Below are 16,455 nucleotides of genomic sequence, written 5' to 3'. Positions count from 1 at the left end.
TCCCGCTACCCTTGGCGATTTTGTATGCATGAGCTTTTAGCTTGATGCCTTCTTTTATTTCCTGAGATATCCAAGGCTGGCTCTCCCCACCCTTACTGTCCTTGCTTTTAACTAGAATATACTTCTGTTGAGCACCGTGAAAAATCTCTTTGAAAGTCTTCCACTGTTCCTCAACTGTCCCACCACATAGCCTGTGTTCCCAGTCTAGGCTAGCCAAATCCTTCCTCATCCCGTTGTAGTCTCCCTTGTTTAGGCATAATACACTGGTTTTGGATCGAACTATTGCACCCGCCATTTGTATGAGAAATTCAATCATACTATGATCACTCTTTCCAAGAGGATCCCTAACTACAAGATCATTAATTTTATCTGTCTCATTGCACAGGACCAGATCTAAGATTGCATTTACCCCGATAAGTTCACTAACATGCTGTTCAAGAAGCTATCACAGATGCATTCTATGAAGTCTTCCTCAAGCCTGCCTCAACCAACTTGATTCGCCCAGTCTATGTGGAAGTTAAAGTCCCCCATGACAACTGCCGTTCCATTCTTATATGCATCAAACATTTCTTGGTTTATTGCCTGTGCCACTGTAATGTTATTATTCGGTGGCCTATAGACAACTCCCACCAGTGATTTTTTTTTCCCTTTACTGTTTCCAATCTGTACTCAGATGGACACAACATTCTGCTCCCTAGATCTTCTATTGTCTCTCAATATCGCCCTGATCTCATTCTTAATTAAGAACGCTACTCCACCTCCCTTACCTTCCTGCCTATCCTTCCATATTACCTGATACCCTTGGGTATTTAATTCCCACTCAGCTCCACCCTGCAACCACATTTCTGTAATGGCCACTAAATCATACCCCTTTGTACTGATTTGTGCCACAAGTTCACTGACCTTGTTTCGAATACTACGATCATTCAGGTGAAGTGCCCTGACACTCATTGTCCTTTTAGAATCTAACCTTTGTGTTCTTTGCATTTGACTTTTCTGTACTCCGCTCTTACTTTTCTCTTTTCTAACTTTTACTCTGGTTTCTGCTTTGCTTCCCTCTGTCTTTCTGCATGGATTCCCATCCCCTGCCATATTAGTTTAAACCATCCCCAACAGCACCAGCAAACAATCCCCCTAGGACATTGATCTCAGTCATTGCCCAGGTGTAAACCTTTTGGTTTGTACTGGTCCCACCTCCCCACGAACTGGTTCCAATGCCCCAGGAACCTGAAACCCTCCCTCCTGCACCACTGCTCAAGCCACATATGCATCCTAACTATGCTGCTATTCCTATTCTGACTAGCATGTGGCACAGGTAGTAATCCTGAGATTATTACCTTTGAGGTCCTCCTTTTTAATCTATCTCCCAGCTCCCTAAATTCAGCTTGTCGGACCTCATCTCACTTTTTTCCCCATATCATTTGTACCTACATGCACCATGACAACTGGCTGTTCACCCTCCCCTTCCAGAATGCTCTGCAGCTGCTCTGAAAGATCACTGACCCTTGCACCCGGGAGGCAACACAACAACCAGGAGTCCTGTTTGCGGCCACGGAGGCTCCTGTCTATTCCCCTTGCCATGGAATCCCTGACCACTGCAGCTCTGCCACTGTTTTTCCTGCCCTCCTGTGCAGCAGAACCACTCACGGTGCCATGATCCTGGCTACTGCTGCCTTCCCCTGATGAGCCATCTCCCCCAACAGTATCCAAGGCAGTACGTATATCTGTTTTGGATGGAGATGACCACAGGGGACTCCTGTACTACCTTCCTGCTACTGCTCTGCCTGCTGATCACCCAACCCCTATCTTTCCGTAGGTCCTTAAACTGTGGTGTGACCAACTCACTAAATGTGCTATCCACAACATTCTCAGCATCGTGGATGCTCCAAAATGAGTCCATGCGCAGCTCCAGTGCTGTCATGCGGTCTGTCAGGAGCTGCAGCTGGACACACTTCCTGCACACGTAGTCATCAGGGACGCTGGCAGCCTCCCTGAATTCCCACATTGCGCGGCAGGAGCATTACACGAGTCTGAGTTCACCTGCCATGACTAAAATGTTTTGAGGGAAGTTAAAGAGACAAAAGAAGGATAAGAACCCGCCCTCACCTTACAGTAGTTTGGCTCGCCCTCCTCACCGAGCCTGATACTCACTAAAGGCCACACTTGGACAACCGGCAGCACTTTGTCTAGACAGCAGCTCCTCTCAAAATGGCTGCTCCAAAATGGTTCCTCTTCTTGACTCAAATTCTTTTTATTAGCTGCTGATAAGTAGCTAATAAAACAGATGCGGCAGAGACAGAGGAACTGAGAGAAGGGAATGGCATCCTTGCAAATGACAAGAGTGGGAGGAGGTGTAGTCAAGGCAACTGTGGGAGTCGGCGGGTTTGCATACGATATCAGTGGATAATCTGCCTCCTGAGCTGGGGACAGAGAGATCTAGAAAGGGGTGTCAGAGATGGACCAAGTGAATTTGAGGGCAGGGTGGGCATTGGTAGCGAAGTTGATGAAATTGACGAGCTCCACACGGGTGCAGGAAGCGGCACCAATGCAGTTGTCAATGTAGCGGAGGAAGGGTTGGGGCGCGTTACCAGTGTAGGTTTGGAACATGGACTGTTCCGTGTAGCCAAAGAAAAGGCAGGCATTACTGGGACCAATGCAGATTTCTCCAACTTCTAGTAACCACCCCCCTCTGTCCCCTTTTTTTCTCTTATCCCACCGGCCCCCATCACCCCTTCACTTTCCCCTCCCCCACCCTCTCGATCTGCCCATCACCCACACATTTGTCCCTCCGGTTCCCCTCCTCATTTTCCCTTTGCTCCACGGTCCACCGTCCTCCCCTATCAGATTCCATCTTCTTCAGCCCTTTGTCACTTCCACCGATCACCTCCCAGCTTCTGACATCATACCCACTCTCCCCCCTCCCTCACCTGCCTATCACCCCCCTCACCTGGATCCCCCTGTCACCCGCCAGCTCTTGCTCCACCCCTTCCCCTCACCTTTTTATGCTGGCTATCTCCCCTCTTTCTTTCCAGTCTTGATGAAGGGTCTCAACCCGAGATATCGACTGTCCATTTCCCTCTATAGATGCTGCCTGACCCACTGAGTTCCTCCAGCATTTTGTCTGTTGCCCCGTTACCTATGTTTGTGTTTTCCCCAGTATCTATTGCAGGTCACTCTTTCTACTCCGTCCCAAAGCTTGTCCACTGCTCCTCACTTTTACTGTGCATCTTTTCCTTACTTTCTTTCTCAGTAACGTACATTCAAGGAACTGCTAGACAGATTCTTTTAGACTGATTCCATAGCTACCTGCAGTTCAATAACTCACACAAAGTGCTGGAGGAACTCAGCAGGTCAGGCAGCGTCCATGGAGGGAAATAAACAGTCGACGTTTCGGGTCGAGACCCTTCATCAGGACTGATGAAGATTCCAGCATCATCAGATTCCAGCATCTGCAGAATCTCTTGTGTCACAGTTCAGTGCCCGATGGTTTTCATCTGCAGAGGACAAAAGACATGGAGGTGAGGTGGGGTTCATCGAAAAGTCGGGAATAGAGAGGTGCAGGTGCCACAAAGGGAAAAGCAAATTACAGAGAGCTGGGTTCAGAGAGAGATGACAAATTGGCAAAGTAAGGAGAATTCTGAAGGATACACCGCACTTTGGGAAATACTCATCGAGAGAAAAAACATGGTTAATGTATCATCAATGACCTTCCAAAGAGTGAAGATGTAATACGGTGTCCTGTGCCTTAGCTGAAGAGCACCTGGTACATTGCATCATTGCCACAGCTACTTTGTAAAGTCCAGTGAGACTTGATATGCAAGCTGTGTTACCCACTTCAATAACGAAGCCAGTTTGGAATTGGAATTGGTTTATTATTGTCACTTGTATTGAGGTACAGTGAAAAACTTGTTTTGCATACCATTTATTCAGATCAATTCATTACACAGTGCATTGAGGTAGTACAAGGTAAAACATACAGAATGCAGAATAAAGTGTAACAGCTACAGAGAAAGTGCAGTGCAAGTAGACACTAAGGTGCAAGGTCACAACGAGGTAAATTGTGAAGTCAAGAACCCACTTTATCATACTAGGGAACCGTTCAATAGTCTTATAACAGCAGGATAGAAGCTGTCCTTGAGCCTGGTGGTATGTGCTTTCAGGTTCCTGTATCTTCTGCCTGGTGGGAGAGGGGAGAAGACAGAATGTCCAGAGTGGGTGGGATCTTTGATTACGCTGGCTGCTTTACCAAGGCAGTGAGAAGTATAGACAGAGTCCATGGAGGGGAGGCTGGCTTCCATGATGTGCTGAACTGTGTCCACAATTCTCTGCAGTTTCTTGCAGTCATGGGCAGAGCAGTTGATATTATGTGACTACTCAGAAGGGATCATTTTGGTACAATATTATGCTGGGCTTTGGGCAAGACAGATACAGAATCTACCCAGTAGAGTGTTGTGTGGAGCAGATAGAATCATAGAAATAAAAGGCTCATGGTGTCCATGTGGCCAAGAAGGAGCTTTTCAGCCTAATACCAATTCCCAATGCTTGGTCTATAGTCTTGCAGGTTACATCATAGCAAGTAGTCATCCATTTTTAAATACTTTTGTTTCTATCATCCTTTTAGCTGTTGAGTTTTTGTCTCCAGCCACCAAATGAAAACGAAAGGAACCTGTTTCTTTTTGATTCAGGGCCCTTGTTACAGTGCAGTCAACGAGCTGCCAATGGAAAAGACTCTTCTCTGCAGGTAGTTCACCAATCCTGAGGCAGGAAATCAGCCACATGTAAAGAGCCAACAGAGGCACCTTAAAGAGAGTTAAATTGTTTACAGAACTTACAACACTTAGCATCATAACTGTGGAAGCTGTTAAATATCAAAACAGAAGTGGCTGCTGTAAAAATGAATTCCAAAACTCCAGCTTTCACCAACAGCAGCCAAAGATCCCTCCAAGTCACTGGAGCAAAAAACTGCAGATGCTGGAATTCTGAAACAGAAAGTGCTCAGTAGGTCAAAAAGCATCAGTGGAGAAAAGAGATTTTGAAATGTCTATTCTTGCTTTTCTCTCCACACTGATGCTGCTTAACCTGCTGAGCACTCCCAACAATTTCTGGTTTTGATCCCTTCAGGTCACATTGGTGGTGGCTGAATCCTGGCTTGTATTCCCTGCCTTTTGTTGGGCTGCTGCAGGAACAATGTGGGCAGATGAAAATTGCACTGGGGTGCAGGCTGTTCCAGGCAATTTTTGTCTTTGGATTCTTTGGATCAAAGTTGGACAGAAAATCAGCAAGGTGGTGAACCCAGCTTTTCTGGCCTGTCTGGAGCTTTGGTCTCTGCTATGATTCTGTTTTTTTTTCAAGAGGACACAGAAATTGATTTCTGGTTGTTTTAGATTCAATGAGGTCTGTCGGTATAACTTTCTGAATGCTGTACAGTTCAATTCAAGTTTTGTTGGTGTTTCCTTCTTTTAATTGTTATTAGGAGTGACTGGGCTGTTAATTTTGTTGCAGGAATCTTACAGCATGAAGGTATGGCACTGACTTAATTTGTGAAACAGATGACTAAAGTTCCTGCCTTAAATACTTCTACTCATCATAAATATTCCTACTAATCATAATTAAACTCCCACGAATGTCAAACATCACAATAATATTTTCATTGACACTTAATTCGCCAATCAGAAGTATGATGGAATGCTCTGCCCTTGCCTGGCTGAGTGCAGCTGCCACAACAGTTCAGAAATTGGACACCGTCCAGGAGAGAGCAATCTGCTCGCTTGGCACCTCACCCACCACCTTAAATACCTCTTCCCTCCACTCCAGTGTGGCCAAGCCTCCAAAATGTCCTGCCCACAGGACATTCCACAGTCCCAAAAGTCAGAACCTCTACCATTTGGAAGAAGAAAGTTGTGTGTGTGTGTGTGTGTGTGTGTGTGTGTGTGTGTGTGTGTGTGTGTGTGGTGGGGGTGTGGTGATGGATTCCTCAAGCACTCAGGTTTGTTTCCTCTTCTGAAAGTCACATTCCCTTTGATTCGGAAATAGACTGGTGTTCCTTCGTCACATCTGGGTCAGTGTGCCTGGGACTTCCCGAGCTCACAGCACGATGGAAGTAACTTCAGCACATGGACTGCAGTGGTGCAGTGGGCATCTGTGAATCACTTTCTCATAGGCAACCCGGGCTGCCAAGAAACGTCAGCCATACCACCAGAATCATGTTTAGAAAATCACTCTCAGGCAAAACATGTAACTAAAATCAGAACCGGAAACCAAAAAAAACATTTCAAGTAGTTTATTTTTAAAGGAGGAGGTTAGTCAGATACAAAGGTCGTTAGCTGGTGGAAGAAGCCCTTCATTCAATGTTGAAACTTTTATTAAATTTCCTCTGCATCCATGGAAACACTTGTCAAGTTTTTTTTTCCTCATGGAATCTCAGTAAGGGTCCCAAAAAACCGTCCTGCCGCATTTATGAAGCACAATTTTCATTGACTTCTGATATGCAGATAAGAATCTGTCCACACTCACTTCCCTCAATGTAGTGAGAGTATTCGTAAATCGGGAAAATAAAAGGAGAAAGTAACTGCACACACTGAACATCTGAACATGACCGTGTTCCGACAAAGGGTCATCGACCTGAAGCATTGGCTCTCTTCCTCTTTCCACCGTTGCCTCACCTGCAGAATGTTTCCAGCCTTTTATTTTTGTTTACAGTTTCAGATTCTGCAGGTTTTGTTTTGATTTTCGTTATCGGAAGATGCTAGAAATATTCAACCCGTCAGTCAGGACAACACGGCTTACGTTCAAGGACGACTCCTTAAAAATAAAGAACAAACACTGATAGTAGTCCATTTGCACTTTCCCGTCGATCGAGAGAAGCCTGTTGGTGGACCCGTGCAATTTTTAAATTGTCACGTGTTATATATTCTCAACAGCAGACTCCGCATTGCTGCTAACCTTTAGATTACAATTTCGTTTTCAGTTTTGAAGCTGCGATGCAATAGCGTATAAATTAGCTGGCGTACAGCATTTCTGCAGAAGGAATCTTTACAAAGGATAGCACCGTGTATCATATTCATCAGGGTTGTTCCCTCATACAATAGCTCCAGTCCTTCCCCCAACCCCACCCCATCACCCCACTTCCCCTCCAATATGTTTGCACTGGGAAATCCCAAGCCTTAAAGAGGTTGCCGCAGCTGAGTCCAGCCTTCGGGCAGTGAATGGGTTAACAGCAGACAAACAAAACTCCGAAGTGGCTTCAATCGCCGCGGCTGAAGGGGGCCGGCGCGGTGATCTTGAAGACTGGGCATGTAGGGGGTTTGTCCCTCCGCACCGGCTGCCAGTTGCCCGTGAAACCTGAGACCTGAGGCAGAGAGGCTGAGGTCTGTCAGTCCAGCCGCGGGCTGCTACACACACGCACACACACACACACACATGAGACAAACAAACACACTCTGTCTGCCTCTCCCTCACTGAGCTCCCGCGCCTCACTTCACTTCCCAAAGTGGATGTCACTGGACTCCAGAGCTGTAATAAGGTGGCAGGACAACAGCCCCCACACACCCCTCCCTTTCTGCACCCCTTGGGACTCCGTCGGTACAGATAGTCTGATACAGTCAGAAGAGAGAGAAGGGGATAAAACTTTTCAGTGAAGTGACAGCTTATTTTAGAATCTACTTCCTCTCTGGGCTGCTGCCCTCAGCTGCAGAGTTCATGGCTGTGAATTCCTCTGGTGTGTGAGCAGTTCTCTCCACTTGTTTCTCGCTCCCATTTCTGATCCAGGTCCACTCTTCTCGTCAACCCCACGGTAGGTTTATATTTTAAGGTGCTATTTATGTGTGCTGGACAGTAAAGGTCGAATTGGCCTTCGCTGCAACCAGGAAGCAGCTGGTGTGTGACGGCGGGGCTGTCTGCGTTCGATGGCATTAGGCAATATTGCTGCTGCTGTATTTGAGTAATTGATTAAGTTAAATTAGTTTATCAGCTTCTGACCTATCTAATGGCTAATCCTGAGTCAAATCCTTTGGGACCATTCAGTGGAACTGCAAATCCCGCTGCTTTCTGTAAATTGTCCTTGATGTGTTATTATTACATCTGTGTGCCTGCAGCGGGTGTTAATGTCTACAAATTTCTGTGTTAACCGTGATACTGATAGTGTGATCCATCTCATAATCTATATACCCCCTTGTCGTATTGTGGATGTCACCACGATGTCCCATGTCATCGGCACCTATGTGAAGCATTCCCTGTTGTCTCTTGTTATCACAATAAAATGCAGGGATCTTCAGATTACGCAAGATGTTGTTAAAACTCGATGCAGGGTCAGTGGAAGTGCTCGGGTGGTGGGGGTGGGATGAGGATATAGTTAACATTTTCGCTGGAAGCACACAAGGTTCCCCTGAGAAACATTCAGACAATATTGTTGAAAGTCACTCCAAGCATCGTTTGCCACGGACTGACATAAGATCTCACTGTCTGGCTGGCTCTAGGCTGCCTAGTCACTGCTTTAATTTTTGTTTGGAAAATATGAATGGCCCGGCCCAGTGCTGTGAATAAGAGCTGCTGCAGTCTGGTTAAAACGTTTACAGCCTCACTGCTGTCAGATCCATTCACAGTTGCCATTCACTACCTGATAGAAGGGGAAGGATTGGAAAACCCGAGATGTGATATTTATTAAAATAAATCTAACCAGACTTTTATTAACTACGATCTTTATCACTTATGTTCCACACCTGACCGATGACTATTTCCAGAAAAAAAGATAGTGAAATGGTCTTAAAATTTCACATATGCAGTCACACTTGTTGTCATCTTCCTCAATGAGAATTTCACAATACAAGACTTTTTAAAAGGGTTCATATTCTCATCATATAACAAAAAAAACCTCTGACCTATATGTGGCTGTGGCACTGACCTTTCCATAATAATCTGAGATTTACCTCCCCCTCCTCTCCTCTCCTCCCCACCCATGGTAAGAATACATATTTTAGCAGCTGGCAGGAGGTACGGCAAGAATTTTGAAACTTCTGCTTCTCACGGCAGCTTTACTTGCTGCTGCAGTGCCTCATTTATATTTCACTCTCCTGGGCTTTTGACTCTCTTTTATTGCAGCATGCTGCATTTTCATTACTATATTTGCTCTCTCTCCGTCACCTTGCTTAATCTGTGGCCCCCTCTGGTACGAGCTCACAGCTACACCATCAGCATGTTTGGCAGCAGAGGGCTTGCTCTTCTGATGGTTGGCAGAAAGGAATGTTCCCTGTCTCCTCAAACTCAGGCTGGAGTTTCGGTTTAAATGCCCAGTGTTTAGCAGCTGCAATGATGGGTGTCTGTAAAAGGAATGCTGTTTTTTAAATAGTATTCCCCCAAGGGGCATTACCACTGTGCCAGGCCCCAGCCGCACCTGACATCTCTGCTCATTCACTTGCCAACTGGAGCCTTTTAAGTGGCAATCTTAAGCAGGGAAAAAAGTGTGGGATCAGTCGTGGCACCTATGCCACAGGTAGAGCAGATGCAGTAATGGATTTCATGAAGGAATTGAATATACATTTGAATAAGCAGATCTTTTGAAGGCTATTGTGAAAGAGGAATGGAGTTGGTGTGGGGACCAGTTGGATAGCTCTTCCTCAGTCTGTACCTTAGCTGAATCTGTAGAGTTAAGGGTCTCCCAGTCCTTACAGTTCACAACCACAATATATGCAGCTAGCAGTTCTGGAAAATATTTAGTGGGGGAGCAGTGGAAGCCCAGTAAAATGGGAGCACCAGTTAAAAAAAAGCTTATATAAAAAAAAGTACATTCTTTTGTATTACAATTGAGTTAGGCAGGTCACTGAAAGAAATGGCAACATTTCATTAATTAAATAAGCTGTGTTTATGGTTCAAACGTCACCTTGGACTTTTAACTCCAAATAAAATTATTACATTCTAAAACTGCATTTATTTGTTCAATAATGATACAGCAGTGTGGGACATTTGCCTCATTTGATCTAGGGAGGTTCAATATATATTGGCATGGAATTAGAAACTGGAAAAGCAAATTGTTGTCAACTATAGCTAGTGCTATATTTCAACTGTAAGCAAGTATACCCAGAACAAGTTGAAAAACAAGTTGAAAATAGTCTGTACACTGTGCAGCTGATCAAAACTAAATTAAGGGTTCACATACAAGTTGTGGAAAATTCAGAAAATTCCAGAAGTGTCAGAATAATCACAAAAACCAAAGAGAAATCCTCTACACATCTACATATTTTTCTCCATTGTTGTACTTCAGGCGCATTTGGAAAGAATATCAATGTATTTCACAACTGAAGCCCTAAACATTTCAGTCAGTCTAGCAAAGAAAGATGGAAAACAGTTGATAAGCTCCCACACAGTGATCAAGTGACTATACAAGAATGCATTGTACAGAATTTTTACGGACCAGGCTTTTTATTGGGCTTTTTTGCCTGTTTCACAATCAGCTGTCATTTCCCCTTATTTTATTTTCAGTTTTCTCCCATAAGCCCATTAAACCACGGGCAGCAATATACAGACGCAATCTGTCCCCAAGTCTTTGTTAATACTTGCCGTGAGGAGGAGTGAAAGAAATGACCCAGAATGTGCTTGAGAGTTCAACATCCCTCCCTCTATGTGCACTAATGCTGCAGGCTTTGACGTTTTGTGGAGCCCATTTGAGAGTTAACAACTTAGCTTAAATAATGTATTGCGAATTTTACACCAGTTTGTTAGTTGACAATAGAATTCTAACCTCGTTGCCCCATTCCCTCCAGGGCTCTGGTAAGTGCATCTGGGTGTGACAGGATTGCACAGTATGCCAACCTTTGAAGATGTGAGAGGGTGACTTGATACTTCAGCACAGTATGCTCTGATAGCAATATACTGTTTACAATACCTGTCATTACCAGCACTAGTGAAATCTGCAGATGGTATTGTTAGAATAATCTTACGTATGCCCATCCATATAAAATATATAATAATTTTCCCCAAAATAACACAGTGACTGGGCTCTCCACTTGATGAAATTACTCAAAAACTTTTTGATGTGTACAGAACAGCACTGAGTTAATTTTAGTATATTCATCCCTATTGTGACACCTGAGCATCTAACACTGTTCAACCCCAAATAGACACATTGACATTATATTGACAATGCTCAACAGTGTAATCTTCAGATTGTATCAGCACAGTCACTCAACAGAGATGGCCACCTGTGAAGGCTATTTTCTAAATGATAATTGAAGTGCAGATCTGCCTTTTTCAGTTTAAAGAAATTAACTCATTAAATTACTTAAGAGTTTATTCCTTTTCAAAACCAAAAGATTGACTGTATCTTGAAGAAGGTATTATAAAACCCTGATCATGAAATGCTGCTTTTGGAGAAATTCCAGCTCCTGTTATGCACCCTTGCTGGATGCAGTAGTGGTGTATATGGAGCTCCAGAATGCATTTAATAATGTGCTAATTAGAAGTCTTGGTACAAATATTTGGACTCTGAAATGAGTTAACAATTTAGAATGAAATTTGATGGACAAACAGGAAACAAAGACTAAATGTCTATTGGGTTATTGCAGCATTGAAAATGATGCATAGCAGGGTTAGTTCTGGGTCCACTTTTGTCCTCTTTATATAAAGGTTAACTTAGAGAAAACAAGGGCAATATTAAAAGTTGCTGACGATGCAAGAGTTGTTGGTTTGGTAAATAATTTCAGGAATACTTAGGTTCATGGAATGAGTGGATAAATAAAAGGAAAACATAACTGAGACTGTCAGGTAAAGCTTTAGGAAAAAAGAAAGCAAGGCACAGAAAGAGAGAGGGGAATTTTACTTCTTGGAAACAGACAAGTTTAGATTTTCGGGGATGTCAAAATTATAAAAATCTGAACCCTGACTCTTAAACCTGCCTCTAACCTAATCATATCTGGCTTTACTAGAGACATAACATGTGCAAGCAACTGGATCACTATTATAATGAGGCTGTTTTCACCACCATTTAGGATTTAACTTTGGTTGGTAGAATCCCTAAGCCTCAGGAAGCCCTGTTACATTCAGACATCCTCTCTTACACTTCTAATCTTCTCACTAACAGTCTTCCCATTCAACTCTGCCCCAGATCCTTCCAAACTCCTCCATATAGCCTCTTCAGATTCCACTGCCCCTCAATCTTTCCCTTGCTTTGGAGACCATCTTGCTTCTGGCCTCTGATTTGTCTTCATTTATTTTTTTCTCTGACCACCAGTCTTCCCCTGTTCTAGACTCCAATTCATTTCTCTGGCCTTCAGTCTCTCCAGTCAGACCTTTGCTCCTTCACCTTTGATTTTTCCCTATTCCCTGGCTAATGTCTGTCCACTGGAAAGCCAACCAGCCTTTCAGTCTGTGTGCAGTCAGGAAATGGAGATTTCAAAAAATACCAATAGGGTCCTGCAGCTAAATTGGGCAGAAACTGCAGGAATCACGCTGCCTGGATTTCTCAGCCCCAGAGCTGACTGTCCTGCGATTTATGTGGAGGGCAGAACTGATCAGTTATTTTCAGTGTTATGAGGTAGACACCGGTGTTGTTGATGTACTAGAACAATTTTCTAGAGGCGCAGCTAGTTTTGGAGAGCAAATATTCTGGACGAGTCCCAAGGCCTTTGATGCAAACAGTGCTTGCAGCCATTTCATAGTATCAATTTGAGGGAATCAAACTGCCTGAAGACTAGCTTCTGTGATAGTGGGTCTTCACCGAGAGGACAAGACGTATTATCCACTTCTGGCTGAAGATGGTTGCAAATTCTTCATCCTTGTCTTTGACGCTTATATGCTGGGGACCATCAATATTGAGGCTAATCATGCAGCATCTTTCTCCCATTAGCATCTCCTGTGTTTATGAGCTCATGTTTATTCATCAGCATATTGTATCTTCCACAACACAAAGCACATAAAAAGAGCAGCTGATTGGTTGATCGTGCAAAATGGTTGATATCCAAAATTTAATTTTGCCTGCAGACTATGTTGGACATATGGTGCCCTGTCATACAAAATGCTCTCAAAAGCATCACGATCTCTAATGGCTTCCATAAAACGTTTTATTGTGCTGTAAATGTCAATGCTAAGCTACCTATTAATACAAAGTAAAAATCAAGGAACCCCATTGGGTTTAAATCATTTGTGGAGGAAAGTAATCACTTCTAATAAATAGAAATATCACTTGGGCCAGGTATTGCAATTTCAGGACAGATTTCTGGACATTTCCTGCCATTTCTGCGGTCAGACTGGCATTGCAGTAATTAGATTTGAAATGAAATGTGTTTTGTCTTCACCTTGTCTCTATTTATTACATGAGGAACATCACTAGGTTGGACAGTGCAGAAGCAGAGAGCTGCCTATGCACCTGTGGAATGTCCAGCTGTCAGAGGTCCTCAACACACTGATGGGGGATGGGAGGTTGAGGTCAGTTGGTGGTAGGGGGGGTTGGGGAAGAGTCTGTTGTCAAATGTAGTGGAAAGCTTTGCACATATTTAGAAACAGCAATTCCCACCACCCCCCCCCCACCACCCCCACCTCTGTTCTCTTTTGCCTCCTGCTTTTAATCGTATTAAGTGCTAGGGAAACAAGTGGTGTAGATGGTGGGCAGAACAAGGTTGGGGAGCTGAATGGCCTGCTCTTGTTTTCCTCTGTGCTAATTATTTTCAAGAGTCTGAAAAGACACTTAACTTTTCAATATCATGTGAAATAAAGACTATAAACTAAAGCTGCAGCTGCAAAAAAGTTGATGGAGCAACTATGCCTCAGATTACCAATAATGTAAATTCTCTGTGGGATAAAACCAATTCTGGGAGGCAGAGAGAGAGAAGTCTAGCGGAGGACAGGGATGGCCCATTACTGAACTGCCTGGGGCTCCCAAATTTCAGGTCTGGAAATACACCAGCACTTCAGTACTAACCTCAGTAATCATGTGCTGACAAAGACAATGAGACCAATGAACTCCTGAGTAAGGTCACACACATAGAACCATCAAACTAAAGCCATTTGTGTTCGATTTTATTTGATATTTCTGGTTATTGAATCATAAATCTGGAGTATTTCATGAGTGTTTTTGTGCTTTCTTTGAGCTTAAGCAATTGAATGGATAGGGGATCCAGGGGAAGGAAGCTTCAAAACCTACTTCTGAATCACCATTTTGTTTGCCTATATTATATTAGAGCACTACTTCTGCAGTGAGATTCTCACCTTGAGTGCTGGAATTTTTGATATAAGGTTGATTGTGAAAGCATTTTTTGATTTTTGTTTACAAACCTAAATGGATGACTTCTTAGCAGTAATGCCCTTTTTATATGCCACCATCTCTGTTATTCTTCTTGTTCTTAGGAAGTCCCTCAGGATTAAGGATGACCTGTGATCACTCCAGTTCTAAGGTGCCATTCACACAGCATATGTTCACCACTTGTCCTTGCAAATATTAGTTCTATCATCACTGAAATAGGCTGAGGTGTAGTCCCATATCAAGCCTATCATGATTTTTTTAATCCATGCAAGGTCAGCATTGGTGACTTGGCCAGTGTTTGATGGTTATCCTTAGTTGGCCCCACAGTTACTGGTGAGTACCCTTGGATCACCGCTATCTTTCTGTTGAAGGTAGTCCCACAATGGTCATTTAGGGAGTTCGTCGGTATACAATGTGGCTTGGATTTGGAGGTGATCTTGTGCACTTGCTGACAGGTGGTTGGTGTGACACATGTTGTTGATAAAGCCACTGCCCAGTGATAGTTATGTACTGCCTACAGGATGTGCTACTATGCAAATCCACTGGTAACGTGAGCATATAATAAATTCATATGACAATATACTTTATATTTACTGGACACACTAGTTGAGAATAAAAACTTTGCTAGCCATACGGTAAAATTGCTGCTTATTCCACTGTATCCAGAGATGATAATGCAACATCAATTATATCTTGACTGGGAAAGTGGAGTAAAATTCCTCCTGCAAAAAGTTGGTTGGCATGTATAAGAGAGAATTGCTTTGGTTTGTTCTGGTTGTGTGGTCATGTTGTTTCATTGATACCTCATTCGGATTTGAGATTCTTTCCTTTTCCACATATGATTCTTTTGATTGATTTCTTTCCACAGTCCAGCCAAGAAATCACCAGTTAGCAGTGACCTTTCCCATGTTCACATCATTTTTCTGCCAACTCCAACGTGTTGCATACAGATTCCTTTTGAAACTGAAAAATACATTTGTTTATTTTTTGCATTTTTTGATCTGTTTAGAAAGGCACATCATTAAACATAACACTGTGAAGGAAATAGTAAATGACTCCTATCACTGTTGAAATAAAGACAGCTTGGCAAGTCATTTTTCATGGCACATGTTCCTTTAACAATCAGGATTGACATGCTTACAAATGCTCACTAAAATGGCAGCAGCTACTTCATGGGGTCTTGTTCCTCTAGCCATCGATGACGCGTTATCCAGCTGTGTTGAAGGACTGGAAAGTGACAAATGTTACACCTCCATTCAGAAAGGGGAAGGAGATAGGCTGGGAACTATTGACTGACCAGCACTGTATCAGTCACCTGAAAATTGTTTGGCACTATAATTAGAAAAACAATAAACAAGCACCTAGAAGAGCAGGAACTGATGAAAGACTGTCAATAATGAATTTGAGACTACACCGAAAGATTTATTTTCTCCCAGAAAATAATAGATGGGGATGCAGTTTATGTCATTTATGTGATCTTTCAGAAAGCATTAAGATGACATATATAAATTAACAAAGAAAAATCATGGCAGAAGAGGAATCAGTGCCCTTCTCGAAAGACAGGTGGCATTTCAGGGTGAGAGTACAAAATATTACATTGCAGTAGAGGAGTAAAGACATCTATGTGTGAAAATACAAAAATTATTAGACTATGGATCTATAGATTTAAAACAAAATTAACATGAATCCTGCTTGGTTTATAAAAGAGATCCAATATAAATGGAAAGAGATCATAGTGATTCTGTAAAAGAAATCTCCTCACATCTGGACATCATAAAGTACTTCTCACCTACACTGACCTGAACCTGTCAGTATTTCTAGATTCTGCTACTTGTCTGTCTCTGAAAAAGCCTGCCACCAGCCTAAATCTTGGCAGGACCTAGCAATAGAAAGTGGGGAAAGAAATGATGCTGTGATAGGAAAGTGTGCAATATAATAGAAGCTGTGAGTTGTACTCCACTACTCACTCAGTGGAAACAAGTTTTGGAAGTGGAGCACGCTGCTAAGTTGCACTTTGCACTTAATGAAGGTTTACTTTCTAAAATGATATACAGTACAAGGGAACAATAAAATAGGGTTGATTTTAGACAAAAGCAAGAAAGTACAAAAAAAAGACCAAAAAAACACAGAACTGGTGAAATCCTTGAAGCATTCCCTATATGAAGCAAATGTTTGTTTTTGTGTTTCTATTTCATGTAAATAAATTTGGCTAAGCTCACAATCTCATT

General features: G+C 42.9%; 1 protein-coding gene across 1 annotated transcript in view; it reads left to right on the top strand.

Moving 5' to 3' along the window:
* The first annotated feature begins 7,464 nt into the window (after window positions 1-7,464).
* The window catches only part of arhgap24 (Rho GTPase activating protein 24), a 391,296-nt gene continuing 382,305 nt past the window's right edge, over window positions 7,465-16,455 (top strand). The window contains exon 1 of the mRNA XM_052010255.1: window positions 7,465-7,792. The gene's annotated coding sequence lies outside the window, so the exon portion shown is untranslated. The remainder of the gene's footprint in view (window positions 7,793-16,455) is intronic.

Source organism: Pristis pectinata, chromosome 2 (genome assembly GCF_009764475.1).
Source record: "Pristis pectinata isolate sPriPec2 chromosome 2, sPriPec2.1.pri, whole genome shotgun sequence".
Lineage (NCBI taxonomy): Eukaryota > Metazoa > Chordata > Chondrichthyes > Rhinopristiformes > Pristidae > Pristis > Pristis pectinata.
The sequence above is the reverse complement of the archived record's forward strand: the minus strand, read 5'-3'. Positions and strand labels throughout refer to the sequence as shown.